Source organism: Siniperca chuatsi, linkage group LG23, assembly GCF_020085105.1.
Source record: "Siniperca chuatsi isolate FFG_IHB_CAS linkage group LG23, ASM2008510v1, whole genome shotgun sequence".
Lineage (NCBI taxonomy): Eukaryota > Metazoa > Chordata > Actinopteri > Centrarchiformes > Sinipercidae > Siniperca > Siniperca chuatsi.
In genome coordinates this window covers 3,377,250-3,394,802 of record NC_058064.1, presented here as the reverse complement: position 1 = coordinate 3,394,802, position 17,553 = coordinate 3,377,250, and the positions used below count along the sequence as shown (strand labels likewise).

At 38.9% G+C, this 17,553-nt stretch overlaps 1 protein-coding gene and 1 non-coding gene across 4 annotated transcripts in view; both read left to right on the top strand.

The window, feature by feature from the left end:
- The first annotated feature begins 4,584 nt into the window (after positions 1-4,584).
- trnal-caa lies at positions 4,585-4,695 on the top strand. Its single transcript has 2 exons — positions 4,585-4,622; positions 4,650-4,695. It is a non-coding gene; the product is annotated as a tRNA-Leu (tRNA).
- A 4,693-nt stretch (positions 4,696-9,388) lies between these two features.
- Positions 9,389-17,553, top strand: part of LOC122871541 (plexin-B2-like) — a 190,400-nt gene continuing 182,235 nt past the window's right edge. For all 3 annotated transcript variants that reach the window (XM_044186763.1, XM_044186761.1, XM_044186762.1), the window contains exon 1: positions 9,389-10,004. The gene's annotated coding sequence lies outside the window, so the exon portion shown is untranslated. The remainder of the gene's footprint in view (positions 10,005-17,553) is intronic.

The following is a 17,553-nucleotide window of genomic DNA, read 5'->3' as shown; positions in this document are numbered from 1 at the left end:
CATAAATTGGTGCATCAGCAAATTTAGTTTGCTGCGGCTTTAACTGACCTTGTCTCTCAGGCTTTGCAGTTCGTCCCAATCCTTTATACATACATGTATATGTATTTAGTTCATATCTGCTTATAAAAGGTTATTTTTAGACATATAAGTAATTAAACAAAAGGCTTTTATATCAGTTATCAGTAAAAATAAGACCTATTTTCCATATTTGAAGAGTAGTTGAAGGTGTGCCCCCCCCCATGAAACACAAAACACTCTTATTCTGTCTCTTCAAAGGCTTCATTACAGAGACATGAGAGAAAAGGTTTTTACACAGACAGAAAAGAAGTGTGGGGAGTGGGTGTACTGCAGAAAAACAGCGCCATTACACCAGGAAGGAGTGAATGGAGTTTTTAAATAACATCCTAAATGCCCTGTGGTTCATTGTATTGTCCCGTACTCACATGCTATTCAATTTACATCCCACCGCCTGATGTTATACCTGGCTTTTTTCATTTTCTCTCTCTGTTTGACACATAGCAGGGTTAGATCAATGGGCCATATATTGGTTTGATGACATATGACATGCAGTATCTTTATGTTTCCTTTGAGAGACGACTGCACAAGTATGAAATAGTGATTTAATTGAGGGGTCAATACAGCAGCCTGGGAATTACAGTGAGCCGTGGGTGGCAGGTAGCATTTATGACCCTCAATCAAATCATTATTTTCAGCTCGTCTCACAACAGCAACAAAAAAATATGTCAGTAACAACACCTACATTACGTTGTCGACTGAGATCAGAGTCGGAGGCGACAGAATGTGTATCCAGCCATATTTGGCAATGAAAGTGATTTTGTTGTCTGCAGACTAAAAGATGAGGACAAAAAAGATATTTAACCATTTTCCTGTTGTTTTGGTATTTCAGTGGGAGTGGCGAGCTTTTAGAAAATAATCTATTAAAGCTACTGTGGCCAGCATCCTGCGGAGCCCCGGGAGTCCTGAAAGTTGAACGTTTTAAAGTATTTTTGGGACATTTTGCTTCTATTTAGAGAAGTGACGGGAAATAAGGGGAAAGATAGGAGCAATGACATGCAACAAAGGTCACTAACTAAACTCGATTATTATTCGAGATTACATGGTCAGCGCCTTAAACCATGAGGCTACCATAAACCATAAAGCTAATATTTTTAGCCATGCTAGCAGCGTAAGATGGATTGTCATGAACTTTTGTACAGACACTTGTTGTGCCAAGGTGATGAATCCTATTGACTTTGGGGATCCCCTGACTTTTCTTCTAGCGCCACCATGAGGTTGACATTTGTGGTTTCAAGTGAAATGTCTCAACAACTGTTGGATGGATTGCCATTAAATTTGGTACCGACATTCATGTCCCGCTCAGGATGAATTGTAATCACTTTGCTGATGTAGCGCCATCATCAGGCCAAGTTTTCAGTTGGTCCAATACTTTGGTTTCTGACCAGATACCTGCAAAACTAATATATTCCCATCAGCCTCAGCTGTACTTTGTGTTTAGAGCTAATTAGCAAATGTTATCATGCTAACACGATCAACTAAGATTGCGAACATGGTAAACAGTATGCCAGTTTAAATTAGCATTTGTCTTAAAACACTGCTCTGCCTAAGTACAGTCTCACAAACCCGCTAGCATGGCTGTAGACTCGTATTCTTGTTTATCTATGGGAATTATGCTGTGCACAAGTTATTATCTTGTGTACATTCTCTTGTCAACAATTGTTGCGGTTTGTGTGCTGAGCACTGAGGATCCAAAAGTTTTTTTATTTAGTTTTGGGACCATTTTCTTGGCATTTCATAAAAAAAAAATAAAAAAAAATCCATCAACAACTGTATGCATCTTCTCCAGACCATGTAATTGATAATGGATAAAGTCAGTGAAATGGTGAAACAGTGTAGTCTTTTCGTCGGTAAAGTTTAATGTCTGCTTCAGTGAGATTCTATATGTAGCAGGTGATTCCTGCTACGGACTGTCTTGTGTTTTTGTGCTAGAGCAGCAAAACTTTCGTTGTACTGTATGACTTGCCAATGTGAAAATAAAGCTTTATTTACTAAGTTCTGTCCATTTTGAGGTCTTCCCTTCTTCCTACAAGATAACAATTTTAGTACACAAAAAAAAGAAAGATTATTTTGGGACTTTGGGGATCCCATTTGACAAGTTACTTAACATTTTTGAATGCATCTTTGTTCACTTGTCTGTGTGACTGATTATTTGGCCCTGAGGAAGGTCTGTATCATGTAGCCACCATAATAGACTTTTTACAAGAACTTTTGGACTTTAAAACAGTTTCAGTGTGTCTTGTATTTTTTAGGGGGTAAACGTATCCCCTTCCTGTGAACTTCATCTTTTTGGTCTTCAGGGGCCCCATTGAATCCCATTTGACATGTTGAAAATTTCAAATATATCTGTATTTGTGTGGATATTGCCTTTGTGTAATCGACAATGGCCAGAGTTACACACACTGAATGGCTTCACAAAAACACTTAGCATCTTTAAAGTTTTTAAACCCTATTTTGAAATCTTAAATGTAGCCATAGTGCTGATCATACTAAAGTATTTATAGTGTTTTCTAGAAATGACCCCATTTAAATGCAGCTTCGGTCTGGTTTGGCTGTCTGTAACAGAAACAGTTCATTTAGATTATGAGAATGTTTATTGGCTGTGAAACACAGCTAATGTTTATTGCACATTTGAAATGCAGAGTAAACTGAGTTTTAGATTGGTGGCTTTGACAGAGCAGAATATTATGTGTGAAAGTGTGTGTGTGTGTGTGTGTGTGTGTGTGTGTGTGTGCCTATACAGTCTTGCTCTTCATTGTCCTTCAACAGTTCAACAATCTCATTTACATGCTCATAAATCATTCACATCTGACATCTCTCTCACTCAAATCCACACACACACACTTACACACACACACACACACGCACCTGTGGGCATTGTAATAATGAGGTGTTTGAATACCTCTTTCTGCTCAAACAAAAATAGCCCACATTCCCATATATAGATGGACAGATGGATGGATTCACTGTATAGTCTGTATATGGCATATCAATCTTCATATTGAATGAAATATGAAGTCAAGATACAGCAGCACTGCATTGAACGGAATATTCTAAATGTCCTGTACGTCGTTTTATACACTTTTGACTTGACATATAGTATGTGGTATTGTTGGAAACTTTGGGGTCTCTACTAGAATTTAAAATAAGGGTCTGTGGGTTTGAATAATGACCAGCTGCATAAAATACATTTGCTATGATGCGGCAGCTGAAGGGTCCATGCAGCTGAGGTCAGAAATGCTTTATATTAACATTTTTGCAGCAATACATATTCCAAACACTGTTAAAATAAACATACTGTGGATTTTGGACACAGGGATTTTGTTCCATCCTTGGTGGGGACTGACACAGAGGAGTTGGTTAAATTCTGCGGTACATTTTGAGTCTAATGTAAATAAATATGCTGTTAATGTGTATGTTTATTATGTTAGTGAGCTTGGACTTGTAAACCGTCTCAATTTTTTCCTAAGCAGTTCGTTTGGGATGTGGTCAGGATTTCTCGAAATGTTGCTTCATTAACGTCATTAAATAATGTCGACATATTCTGACCAAGAATCCTGCAATTAAAATATTTCTTTCTTCTCACTGGACGTCGATTAGATGCTTCTGGATGATTTGAAATCTCACAAAATACAGTCAAAAATGTGCTTCAACTCAAGAATCTTGATTGTTCAGATGTTTCTGCAGAGGGGATTTTCTGGGTTGTTCTCTGTTTCTGTTGTTTTGTTCAGCCTCCATACAAAGATAATGGAAGTGAGAAATAGAGAGAGAGAGATGTATTATCCATGGATGACATACAGACGTACTGGTATGTGGTAAGATCACCAGACACACAGGGTCAAAGGTCATGGGTCAACATCAGGCTTTGAGTGAGGGCAGAGGGCACTGCATGTGTGAGGGTGAGACACAAAAAGACATCTGAAGAAACAACAGAACAAGAAAGCAAACTTCAAACAATATAGATTAACAAATGTGATGTTAGAGCCGAAAATGTGCAGCTTTTCTCCTTTAAAACGAGTGTTTGCCCTTGAATTTAGACTTGTTTTCTCTACTAGTTGAGACAATGATGTGTGAGTTTTAAAGGACAATACTGATTAGAGTAGTCAGTGGTTAATATTTGTCATTACTTTACAAAAAAAAGATTTCTGCTCTTGGTGCCTTCTGCAGAGTAGGATGACCTTGACTGGATCAGCAGATCAGACATTTTGGGAAATACGATAGTTTAGGGATTTGTTGGGTCTCTGTAAATAATATTATAAAGACCTGCTCTACAGGAAAAGTGCAATGAGATAACTTCTGTTATGAATTGGCACTATATAAATAAAATTGAATAAAATTGAATTGAATTACTGTCTTAAGGCCTCTTTACACTGTGCAGTTTTGGTCTGCCTCAGGCGAAAGTTGACAGTTGCGAGAGAAATGGGCTGAAATCTTTGGTCGTCAGTCCAAAATGGTGACCCAAGCTCTTGTACAATCCAGACTGAATTCAGCGGAAAGCAACAATCACTTGTCAGGATGGCCGAGTGGTCTAAGGCGCCAGACTCAAGGGTTGACTCCTTCCTGAGCAAAGGGACTTCTGGTCTCCAAATGGAGGCGTGGGTTCAAATCCCACTCCTGACACAGGTCTTACCGTCACAGGTCCCCCCTTTGGATTGTAATACATTTACAATTGTATCCCCTTTTTTGTTCCTTTTAACTGTGTGTTGAAACAATAGTGTTTATAAACATCACAATCAAAAACGTTTGATTAATTTTGATTGTGGTTTTCTATGAATCTAACATGACTTAAAATCCTTTTTTAACAAGACTAAGAGTCTGCAGCCATGCTACACTGTGGGGCAGTGCTCTGAGCTAAATGCTAACATAAACATGCTAACATTGCCACAATGACAATGCTAACATGCTATTCTTAAGCAGGTATAATGTTCACCATGTTCACCATCTTAGTTTATTGTGTTAGCATGCTAACATTTGCTAATGAGCAATGAGCACAAAGTACAGCTGAGGCTGATGGGAATGTTTTTAGTTTTGCAGGTATTGAATAAACAGGAATTCTGAGCTGCTAGTGGCGCTAGGTGAAAAATTAGAGGATCATCCTCTGGGAACCATGAATATTTGTGCCAAATTTTGTGCCATTCTGTCCAGTAGATGTTGAAATATTTCACACAATAAGTGAAAACTTTGACCTGCTGGTGGCGCTAGAGGCAAAGTCAGGGGATCACCATAGTGAAGTAGCTGTGTGCAGATATTGTAGAAAGCAAGAATCTTGGAAACATCGGCATTGGACGTAATCTGCGGTTTTGCAGAATTGACAAATATTGACGTTCTTGTCTGCCGACGGGGTTGGGGAGCCTGAGCATGGTCAGAGGCCGCAAACAAGCGTTACTAAAGTCCACAAGAAATAACAACGTGTATGTTTGTGTGTGTCCCTATGTGCAGTCCCAGGTCTAAATAATGTGTACTGACAGGTTTCTGAAACACACACAAGTGTGTGTATGTGAGCATGTGTGACAGTATTTGCATGTGCTCTGTTTGAGGAAATAGTGTAAATACAAACACACACACACACACACACACACACACACACACGGCCTGTTTTAACAGCCCATTTAGTTAACCAGTGAACCCTGCAAACCATCCAGACATTCATATGATTAGCAAGTCACATACACAGGGAGCCACCACACACACACACACACACACACACACACACACACACAGATAATTAACAAGCCAGATGAACAGATAGTTGACAGTTTGTCAGCCAGACTGATCAGCCAGTTAGCCAGTGAGTCTGTCAGTCAGTGATTTAGGCACTTAATGAGTCGATCAGTATAACCTGACTGACACACGGTAGCACTCACACCGTGATTGCGTGTGTGTTCTTATAGACATGTTTCCCATTCGCAACCAGTCAAGGATTAATTAACTACATCTCCCATGATTCTGAGGTGCACTTCGAGACCTCACCAAAGTTGTAGATGTTGACAGAATAATTGGTGGTTTATATTGGTTAAAATGACAAGATCTTCTATGGCAGTAGAAACCTATTTAGTGTGTTTATTTAGTTTTATTACCTATTGTTTTCAGCTTTTTAGTTTTGGTCAACAAATCCCATGAAAAGACCAAAACAAATCTGTTATTTCATCCTTCAATACTTTCTGTCTGTGGCTGTCAGCCTGAAGCCAATTAGTTCCAATACTGAAGACGTTAAGCTCGCAAATACAATAGTTTCAGTTTCAAAAAAGGCAGTAATTTCCTAAAACTGCAGGACACTAGAGTTTTAGAATCAGAATCGGCCAAGTTTGAGTACACATATAAGGAATTTGATGTTTTTAAGTTGCTCTCAATACACACAGAACAATTTACAGGAAGATATAAGTAGACGTACAGCTAAAAACAGGGACAACAAGCTGAACAAAGACAGATAAACATAAGGATTTAAGAATGTATATACAAGTAGGTGAAAAAAATAGATGTGTATAAAATATATATATATATACATATCGAATGGTAATGTAATAGATTACTGTATACATGAAGTAGGTGGATGACCTGGATGGCTCATGACCTTTCTACAACCAAATGCTCCAAAACTCAGATGCATACATTCACACTTACTCCATGCTAGAGAAATCATTCCTGCCATACTGCTTTAAGTTGTTCTAATGCACTGGTGCCTACTGTAACATTCAGGAGACTTATGAAACAAAAGGTTAGGCCCCTGAATGGCCCAGTGTCAAGGATTACTTCTCAGACAAATTCTCCAACAACAAAGCCTCCATTGTGCCCCATCAAGCCCTCGAATTAGCAGCGGGGGCGACTGCACGCTTAACTGGGCTTGACAGCGCGACCACTCTCCCAGACCTCTCTAAAGAGTTACTCAGATTGCTGTGATTTCATATGTCTAAAAAAAATAAAATAAAAAAATCCAAGAATAAAATGAGAAAAAAATGTATAGATAAAATGAATCCAACTGATATCTCTGGGGAGTCTAAATAGATTATTATGGATGTAAATTAAACTGTCCATAATCGATTTAGGTTTTAATCTAAAGTGTGGATTAGGCTGCAGCACATACAACATCTGTCAGAAAAATGCAACAGTTTGTGTGTTTGTAGTGTGTATTTTTTGGCTTGTTTCTTGGTTAAAGGCAGTGTTTTAATAGAGTTCACTCTCTTATTTAAAATGTGAACAACATATCCTTTTATTTCCCCTTGTTTTTAAAGGGGTAGTTGGCTTTCTTCTATGGTTTTCAATTTAAACCCAGGGGACTGGAGTTTAAACTGCTACTGTCAAGTCAGAAAAAATATAGAGCAAGTCTTCCTGATGTAATTTTCAAAATAAAATCCGATGGTTTTGACAAACACTGCACAAAAGTCTAAATATACTGTAAATCAATAGGAATCTGTAGTTTTATGCGGCCAAATGAACCCTGTTGATTAAAGTCAATTTGGTGCTCTTAATGTACCATTCTATACCAACAGGAAATGGTGTACAGTGCGCACAAAGCATGGAGCTACTGCCAATTTATAATTTAAAAGCTTCACAAATAACAACAAATGGAAATTTCATGTCCAAAGATTTATTCATTTCATGTGTTTTCTCACCTTTTTCAGCTCCATGTTGCATTGCTTTGTGTGACAGTAGTGTCCACCAACGGCACATAAAAAAATGGCTTATGCTGATGTGTAGCGCTGAGCCCGACAAGCTGAGTCTGAAGATGTGTTTTCAGATTTTCTCCTCGTGTCATTCATGCAAGTTTGACTGCATGGTCCATGCTCATTTGCCCCAAACAGCCAATGTACTAACTGTACAGATGTTAGCTGTAGCATCATAATACCATCTCCAGAACCCTTTCCTCTGATCTCTGCACATTCAAGAAATAGCATCATAAAGACTGCAAATGTTTGGCTCAAATCAAATTTCTTTGTAGGCTATGAACTCACATCACCTCCAAACCAAATTTGCTTTCCATTCAGTCTGACCACAACTTGACATGTTCGATAGATGGTCACCATACAGAGGATTAACCTTTTAATTTAGATAGATAGATAGATAGATAGATAGATAGATAGATAGATAGATAGATAGATAGATAGATAGATAGATAGATAGATAGATAGATAGATAGATAGATAGATAGATAGATAGATAGATAGATAGATAGATAGTACACAAACAAACCACACAAATAATGCAAACAAATGTCAAATGCAAGCACTGACATAAAAGTTGAAAGGTATGCCCCTTTCAGCATATTGGTTGCATACAGTATAGCATCAAACTAGATAAATGAAATGCTAGGAAAATGGATTTACAAGACGTTGACGAGACAGAGTGGAATGATGCTTGTTTAAAAGCGCAAAAACAGACAATAAATACAAGGTTTAAATTACTTCAATATAAGCGGTTAATGAGAATGTACATAACTCCTGTCAAACTTCATCATATGTCTGCTAATATTCCAGACGTTTGTACTAAATGTTTGGATGAGAAAGGTATTCTGTTTCACTGTCCATGGGAATGTCCACAGATCCAAAACCTCTGGAAGGATGTTATAAAATGTTTGTCGGAGATGTTTAATACCAAAGTCCCTTTAAATGTCAAACTCTGTGTGCTTGGAACATATCCGATGGACTTTATACAAACATCCAAACAGACTAAACTCCTGGACTTTGGACTTCTTCAAGCCGGGAGAGCTATTGCACTATGTTGGAAGAGTATGGGCGCTCCATCGCTGAGAATGTGGAAAAGGGAGCTTTCGGACTGTGTCGGTCTGGAAAGACTAACTTACATTGCTAAGGACAAGCGGAAAGACTTTGTTCAGCTCTGCGAACCATACATGAATATCGTAAAAGATGGAAATGCAGGCTTTACCTGAAAGGAAATTGTTAACAATGACTGGAAAAATGTACATTTTTTTGTATTAAGTTGAGTGTGTGTGTCTCAAACTGTTGTATTATTACTGTAGGATAGGTTTCTTTGATGTGATGTTATAACATAAGAAAATGACAATAAACATATTGTATAAAAAATAAAAAATAAAACGGTATGCCCTTTTAAGCACTGGTGAAAAGTGCAGTGCAGTGTGCAAAAATGAATGGCCTTTCCTCTGGTGCTGCCATCAGGACACAGGTTACTATTTTGCCCCTTTAGATCTTTAGCAAAGTTATCTCTCCGTTTTTTCATCCAGCTGACGTGTTTTTTCTGGTTCTCGCTTTGCAGTACCCCCCCCCCCAGTATTTAGGAAGACGCAGCTTTTATTTTGAAAGGAAACTAACCATGCTTCTGGTGTTAATGAAACTAACTCTTGCTGACTTGACGGAATTGTTTAAACCTAGAGGCATTGGGGGTTTAGTATTGGGAGGAGGAGGAGGAAGAACAAGAAGAAGAAGGAGAAGGAGAAGGAGAGGAAGAAGAAGAAGAAGAAGGAAAACCCTCATCCTGATACTCCCCAGTTTTGTTGCGCCGTTTAACAGCGCAGCTCCCGGCTGAAGTGTGCGCTTCGTATCCGCACTGGAAACAGAAAACACACACTCCTGCCATTAAAAACTGTGTGTGTGTGAGTGAGTGTGTGTGTTGGTGTAGTCATGAATTACACCTGAGCGGGCATGTAGTTACCCGGGTTCCTGGGCGTGGGAAGGAGGAAGAAAGCAGCCTGTCGACTTGTTTGTCGTGGGAATATTGTTGAAGTTAACTTCAGCAGTGACTGCGGCGGCTGCGCAGCTCAGCCAGACATTTATTTCGCTCCAGTTTGACTCGTCCAGAGCAGTTTGCTCACATCAGGATGTACATTTGGGAACTTTTTTTGAAGGACCGTTGACACAGAGGACGGGTTTTTATTTTCTAACTTTTGATACCTTTTGCGGAATACAGACAGACAACACGGCTGTACAGTGAGAGGGATATCAGCGGCAAATCCAGAGGTAAGCGGCGTTTGCCTGATCGGTACTTTTTACCGCCGCTGTCATGAATATTAGGCTGTTTTATGGTAAGTTGCACAAAAACCTAACGTTATATTCCTCTACAACAACAGCCCACAAAGCTTCTCTCAACAATAAAAGCTTTAGGGGCTTTTTAAGATTTGTAAGGCAGGCACTCGTGATTTCTTATCAACGCGTTTCGTCCCCTCGTTCCTTGTTTAGAGAACGTCACACCGAACTCCGCTTATAGAACTTCAACTTTAATTATTTATTGATTGCTGGCAAATGTCAAACGCACCATGTAACATAAGTTGCGATGTTTTACAAATAGCATTGACGTATTGGATATTCGGCATACAAGCAGTGCGTTATTTTGAGAAAAACTTCTTGAATTGATTGAATGTAAGTCCTTAATGTAACGAGCTGCAATCCACGTAATGGAAGACAATGTGGCGTTTGGTGAGACGGATTAGTTAGAGGGCGGGTCTATTTCAAAACATTGAATGACATAACTTACAAAAAAGTGTTGTTTGACGTTTGTATGTAAACCGAAATGAAGACTGGGCTGATTTGGTTCGTTTCAGGAGTTTAAGCCTGTTTTGGATGTACTAGTCCTTGCTGATAGGTAAGGTAATATTTAATTTCAAGTTTTTAAAACGGAGTCTGGCATGATGATCTATGCATAAGGGAGACAACGGAATGTGTTGGGACTAATCAATGCACAGAACATCTGGAGCCTCAGTGAGGGGGCTGATCCTGTTGAGTGGGTGACACTGCTTCAGTAATGTATTCCAGACTGGACTGACTTCTTCCAGTGTTAACTTCACATAGCCTACTGGCATTGACAACACCTGTACAAAAACCAGTATCTTGTATTGATTCTCCTCATTAAATCTATACCAATCCCAAGGAGGATAATTGGAAGTTAGAGAGGGATTTAAAGCTCCGAGGAAGTGTCAGATAGATATCCTTAATATTGCATACATTTAGTGTATTGTGGCGGAAACAGATGTTTTTTGATGGTGCTATTGATCAGAAGTGCTTAAACCATTACCAACAACAGCCAGATAATGATTGTGCTTTGTCAAATATCTGGCTCCAAAGGTCATTAAAACACATTAACCCTCATCTCATAGTGTGGAACTATGAATCTTTGAAAATACTGTGCTGATGGCCATCTGCTTCCAAGCATTGCTGTGCATGATGGGAAGGTAATTGCCCATGGTGTCAGTTAATGGATTAGAATAGCCTCCACACTGCACCTTGAGCTCTGAAGCCATAAAACCATTATAGCTACGGCGGAACCGCTCTGTTTAGACTCAGGTTGTTTGATGTTATGGCTAATATGATGCTCCGATCACCCAAGCATGCAGTTTCAAGGCTACTTGAACAGTTCATTGTCATGTTTAATTTACTGCAGTCACAATGGGGAAGTCTGGATGTGCATTTGTTTTGGAGTGAATGCTTGAAACATTTGCTCTTATTACAATGGCAGTATGCATACATGGCATGAAGACAGAATCTCTAGGAGGAAGTCTAACAAAAAAACTCTTTTAAAACACAAACTGTCAGCAAACTGCAGGCTCAGGCTTCCAGTGTCAGTATGAGTGATGAAAACTTGTCCTAACACTTATTGCTGTTGCTTGTTCAATTAATGTTTTCAAGGAAGAAGCAGTTTTAATGTGTTCTTAAAAGCAATCGATTGTTCAAAAGCACTGCGTTCTTTTGAATAAGCTCTTCAGTAAATCCTTTTTTAATGTTTAGCTAGAAGCCAGGCGATTTTCAGTGAAAGCTTCAACACATGCCGCCACACACGGCACAATGCAAACACTATCTCCTCTCTTGTGGACCGACTGTTTGAAGTTAGTCGGTGAGCAGCTGAACTTTACGTTGAATAGCCTTTAGGGACAAACTGTACAGTGTTTTACATTCTCTTCTGACTTGGAAATAAAGCGTGGAGTTCTTTTTTACAAGAAATTTATACAAATAGGAATTTCATTGGCTTCATTGGGCAGATCCAACAAGACAGCTGACTTGCAAGTTTATAATTTACAAAGAAGGAACCCAAAGGATGGAAAATCAAAATTTATTCATGTGTTCATATGACATTCCCGATCTTGGAAGGTCAGCATGTGAACTAGGTATTTTGGATAGCTTGGTACTGCTAGACATGTTTTGCATTTGGTAGCAGAGCTCTGTGCTTCTTGCAATTGGCTTCCTCTTCTCATCTATTTGTTTTTTAACTGGACTTTACTCTGATCTGAAGGCTTAGGCAGACCAGATTTGGCAGGATGAAATGTACTTGTATGTTATGGCTAAAACCCGATGGGACTGGAAATGATGTGGGCAGGGTTGCAAGCATAATTTTGATACCGCTCTCATACAGTAAGTGTGAAGCTACCGCCAGCAGCTTGGTAGCTTAGCACAAAGAATGGAAACAGATAGCCTGGCTCTGTCCAAAGGTAAAAGACGTTTGTGAGCTTTAGAGGTGCTGGTAGGCGGATTTTGTTACATTGGGACAGAGCCAGGCTAAAACCCAAACATATTCAGTTTACTATCATATACGACTAAGAAAAGCATCAAATCCTGACATTTGAGAAGCTGGAACCAGCAAATGTTTTTGCCTAAAAAATGACTAAAACAATGAATCTATTATCAAAATACTGGATTAATTTCAGTCGATCAATTAATCGTTGCAGCTTTAATGGAATTGCAGTGATCAGTGGATTTGCTTGCTGGGGCGACGTAAATTCACAAGAAACTTTTGCGTCTAGTTCAACTTTGGTGAACTTTGACTTGCGAACTTGAAACCTTCCTTATAGTGCTGACCTTTGAGGGACGGGAAGAGCAGGAGAGTCCAAAATGAGAGAGCTATCGTAAATTAAATTAAAACTACTGTTTTGAAGCCTCGAGTTTGGCATTTTGGTCGTCGCCATCTTAGTTTTTAAGTTAGCTAACACTAAAGTCAGCTAACACTAGCGCTAGCTAGGTTAGCAAGGTGCATCCATAATTCACGTTAACTGTGATATTAACTGGGATGCTAATTTTGGCTAGCGAAAAGCAGGCTTAAAACAAAATGTACTTACCTGCTGATTCCTAGAGTGTCTTTTAGTACAACCGAACACTGAACATTTTTAGGCGACCAGAATGTTAGAATTAACTTTCATGAACTGAAAACATGCTGTGAAAGGCTCAAAGGTCTTAGACGAAAACACAGACAGCTCCCCAAAACAAGTTCACGGCTAGTTAAATGTACACAGTGCAGTGGAGACGCATCGCCTCCATCTTGAGCGTCATTAGTCTCTTAACTAGAAAAACTGTAGCACTATAGCTCCGCCCACCAGTGTTTTATTGAACCAATGAGGTTTTTCTCAACGTCAGAGGAATGTTTGTGTTGCTAAACCTCTAATCTTCCAGCGAAATGCTGTCAGTCTGTGGGCTAAACCGTTAATGGAGCCTACACTGTTATACAGGAATGCAGGCGGTTGGTTGAGTAACTCTGCTACTGTCACAGTCACATGGCTGTTTGTCTTTAAACAGAAAGTTATGTTGTTGAGCTCACCCTGAGGCCGACCGTAAACTCTGTGTGGGTTTGCAGGGCTGTTAATCTATCTTAATGCATCATATTTTATACATTGATCACATGTTTTGTATGTAAAATCAAAGTAGTTCTCAAATAAATGTAGTGGAACAGAAAGTACAGCATTTCCCTCTGAAATGCAGTAGAGTAGAAGTATAAAATAGCATCAATTGCAAATTCTCAACTGAGTGGAACACAATTCATTGTTTTGAACATTAGTTTGTTTATTTTATATGTGATTTTGCTTACATTTGCCATATTATGATGTTTATTGATATTGGAAAATATCCACATTGATATTACAATGATTAGCCTTAGTTGGAGTACAAATTGTTGCTATCTTAACACGACGTGTGTGTTCCAATAATCTCATTAATCTCAGTGATGTGCAGCGAGAAGTTTAGTTTTTACTTGTGGTATTAAAAATTCGAGGGATCAGGTAAAAAGAGTGATCAAATGCACATCATGTTAAAGTTCTTAGAGCTTTGTGCTCAACAGACAGAGTTCTTATGGCTTCATAACAGCATTCGCTGTCTAATCTGTGATCATTGGCTGTGTTCAAATTGAAAACACAATGTTAGAGATAAAACTGTCTCTAACAGATGGACTTCATGCTCTCACTACTGACCGTCTGCTGTCTGCCGCAGATTTGGCTCAGACTTTCTGCAGCATGTGTTTAGCCACTTTGTTAATCTAGCGATTAAAAAACTTTCAGGTTGCAGAGCTGTTTGCAGTAATTGTTGGCAGCTTGATCGGCGCACATCTTATTCATATGCATATCATTACAGTTCTACAGTTGTCGAGCTGATAGGGCATCTAGAAACTTTAGGCAAAGCCGTTACAGATAGTATTTGTTTTTCTCTTTTTAATGCGTTTTATAGTAACTTCTACACAGCAGTCCAGGCCTGTTCTGTCTCTAACGGAACCATGTGGTTGTTTTTAGCCCAAACCTACTGTAGCTCCTGTGTTGAAACACCAAAATAAGTACCTTAACATCCCTTAATCTCAAAGCCTGAAATTAAATTATTCCTCATAACTTGGCAGAGACAACAAGTGAAGACTGAGAGAGGGAAATGTTTTCTCTGCTTTCTCCATGTTGTAGTGATTTTAACACAGGAAGAGGCCGCTAGTCCTCAGAGGTCGGAGGTCGGAGAGGCAGAGGTCAGCGGCAGAGAGCATGAATGCAGAGGTCACTCGCTTTTAGCTGCACATTTGCACACATTTGTTACCATGTTTGTTTGGTTTTGTGTGTGTATTTGAATTTATGTGATTTCATACAGCCCCGAGTGTGTGTGCCTGTAAATGTGTATTTTTTTAATATATATATATTAGTCCTTGGCAGGAGATGCTATATTCTGCTTTTACTCATTTTACATGTTTGTGTGTAGCAGTTCATGCTTTCAAGATAAAGTCGATGGGGACATTTTGGGTAGTTTGTGTTAGACATGCAGTGACCAGAGATAAATGTTAGACATTTCTTTTAAAATGTATTTAGTCAAGTAGGATTGGGCAATTAAATGATATATACAATGAGACAACATGTATTTGTCAACCGTCAGCTGGATTTTGCCATGCTGTTTATACCGAGGCACCTATCTATCCCTTTAACATCTCTGGGTGTACAAAGTCATTTTGCACAAAGTTGTCACTCGTTGTCAGTGTTTTGGCAATATTGGATTTTGTGACATTCCATCCCTCGTAGCCCTCCTCTGATTGGCCGATTTAAGACATGAGAAGGCTCTAGGGCTGCACGAAATGAAAAAAAAAAAATCATATTGCAATTATTTTCCATATATAACGATTGCGATATGATTTACGAATAGTGAATGATCATTTTTGCATCACAATTTTCATTTTCACTGAAAACACTATTAAAATCATGATGCTGTGACATTTGTTACCAAAAACAAAACGTGTTTTCTTCCATCTGGAGAAGAAGATTTGTAGGCCAGGGCATCTCTGCAGCACTACAGCACTTCATTAAACAGCTGTTTTGTCACACATTTGACCTTTTATCAAAGTATTGCTGCTTCTGCGATTTTGATAATATTTTGATTAGTTGTGCAGCCCTTGTAGGCCCTCATCGGGGCGACTGTGGCTTAGTGGTAGAGCGGGTCGTCCACCAATCGGAAGGTCGGCGGTTTGATCCCGGCTTCCCCCAGCCCACATGTCGAAGTGTCCTTGGGCTGTGCCATCGCTGTGTGAATGTGATATGTAGTTGAAGCACTTTGAGTAGTCAGAAAGACTAGAAAGGTACAGACCATTTACCATCATCACACCCAGTGTGTGTAAACAAACCTTTTTGGATGACTCAGTAAAGACTTTATATACTTTATATTGTCTTCTTGTCTTGTGTGCTGCTGCCGGCCTTTGATTGCCTCACATTGTTGTCCTGCCTGGAGTGTCATGAAACTGGTTTGTTGAACTCACTTTATCTCCCAATATTTACACTGTAAAACACGTCCATCTTAAAAATGAAAATCGCAAACAAATAATAAAAATACAACCCTATTAACCAGGCATTTGGTGAATTAGAGTCCCGCAATCGTATTTTTTCATTTGTTTGTTCAGCAGGGTATTCGTTTCCTGTTGTTTCACGATTTATTGATACTGATGCAGTGACCTGTAAGTCATATTATATGGACTAGGGCTGCAACTAAAGATTTTCATCATCGTTTAATCTGCCAATTATTTCCTCAATTATATCGTTTATGAAATGTCACAAAACTGTGACAAATGCTTGTTATAATCTCCCACAGCTCAGAGTGATGTATTTAAATTTCTCGTTTTATTTGACCAACAGTCCAAAACCCAAAGATATTCAGTTTACTATCATAAATGACCAAGAAAAGCAGCAAATGATTACATTTAACAAGCGGGAACCAGTAAAGTTTTGGCATTTTTGCTTGAAAATTGGTTAATTGATTATCAAAATAGTTGCCGATAAATTTTCTGCTGATCAACTAATCGCTGCAGCTCTAGTGTGGACGTTTTATTTCAAAAATATTAACAAAACAAAGGGTGTTGCACTTGGAACAAGAAGAATTAGCTCACCTAGTTTTGTTTTGAGACAAACGTTTAAGGCTGAATCGCTTAGCAGATTAATCAGTTTGTCAAACAGCAGAAAATGAATCAGCCATTTGATAATTGATTTATTACTTGAGTCACTTGTCAAGCAAAAATGCAGAACGTTTGCTGTTCTACGTAAATGTGAGTATTTGCTGCTTTTCTCTGTTTTGTATCGTTTTAAATGGAATATCTTTGGGTTTCGGACTGTTGGTCGCACAAAACCAGCAAATTAAAGACGACACTTTGGGCTCTGGGATATTGTGCTGCATTTTTCATAATTTTCGGACATTTTATTGTACAAAGCTGCATGTGGTTAGTCTGCAGTAACTGAAACATCAGTGAAGCCATGTGGAGAAAACCACTGCTGTTCTCCAAACGTCTTTCAGCCTGGTAACTAGGGCTGAACGATCTGCAAAACAAATCATATTGCGATTATTTTGACAGATATTGCGAGCCACGATTTTAGTGGGAATGGTAATTTTTGCATTTCATTTTCACTGAAAAAAATATAAAAAAATTTTTGTTGGGGTCTGTACCGAACAAGCATGTTCCCTTACCTCTGGAGATATGATTTGCAGGCCCGGGGTGTCTCTGTAGCACCACAATGCTTCATTTCTAATAGTATGTTGTGACACATTTTACCTTTTTAGCAAAAAATTGCAGCTCCTGCGATTTGGATATTGCACTTGGCCATATTGCGATTTCGATAATATTTAGATGAGTTGTTCATGTGGAGCCTCTTAAAGGGCTCATCCACCAGATTCTCTTGTCTTTTCTTGTGTGTTGTGACACCTTTTGATATGTGCTCATTGCTTGCGTGTTTATCTCACACTTCCCTAACATTATAATGAGAAAGCTCACTCATGCAGACTGTTGGTAATGAACAATAAACTGTGCCAGTCC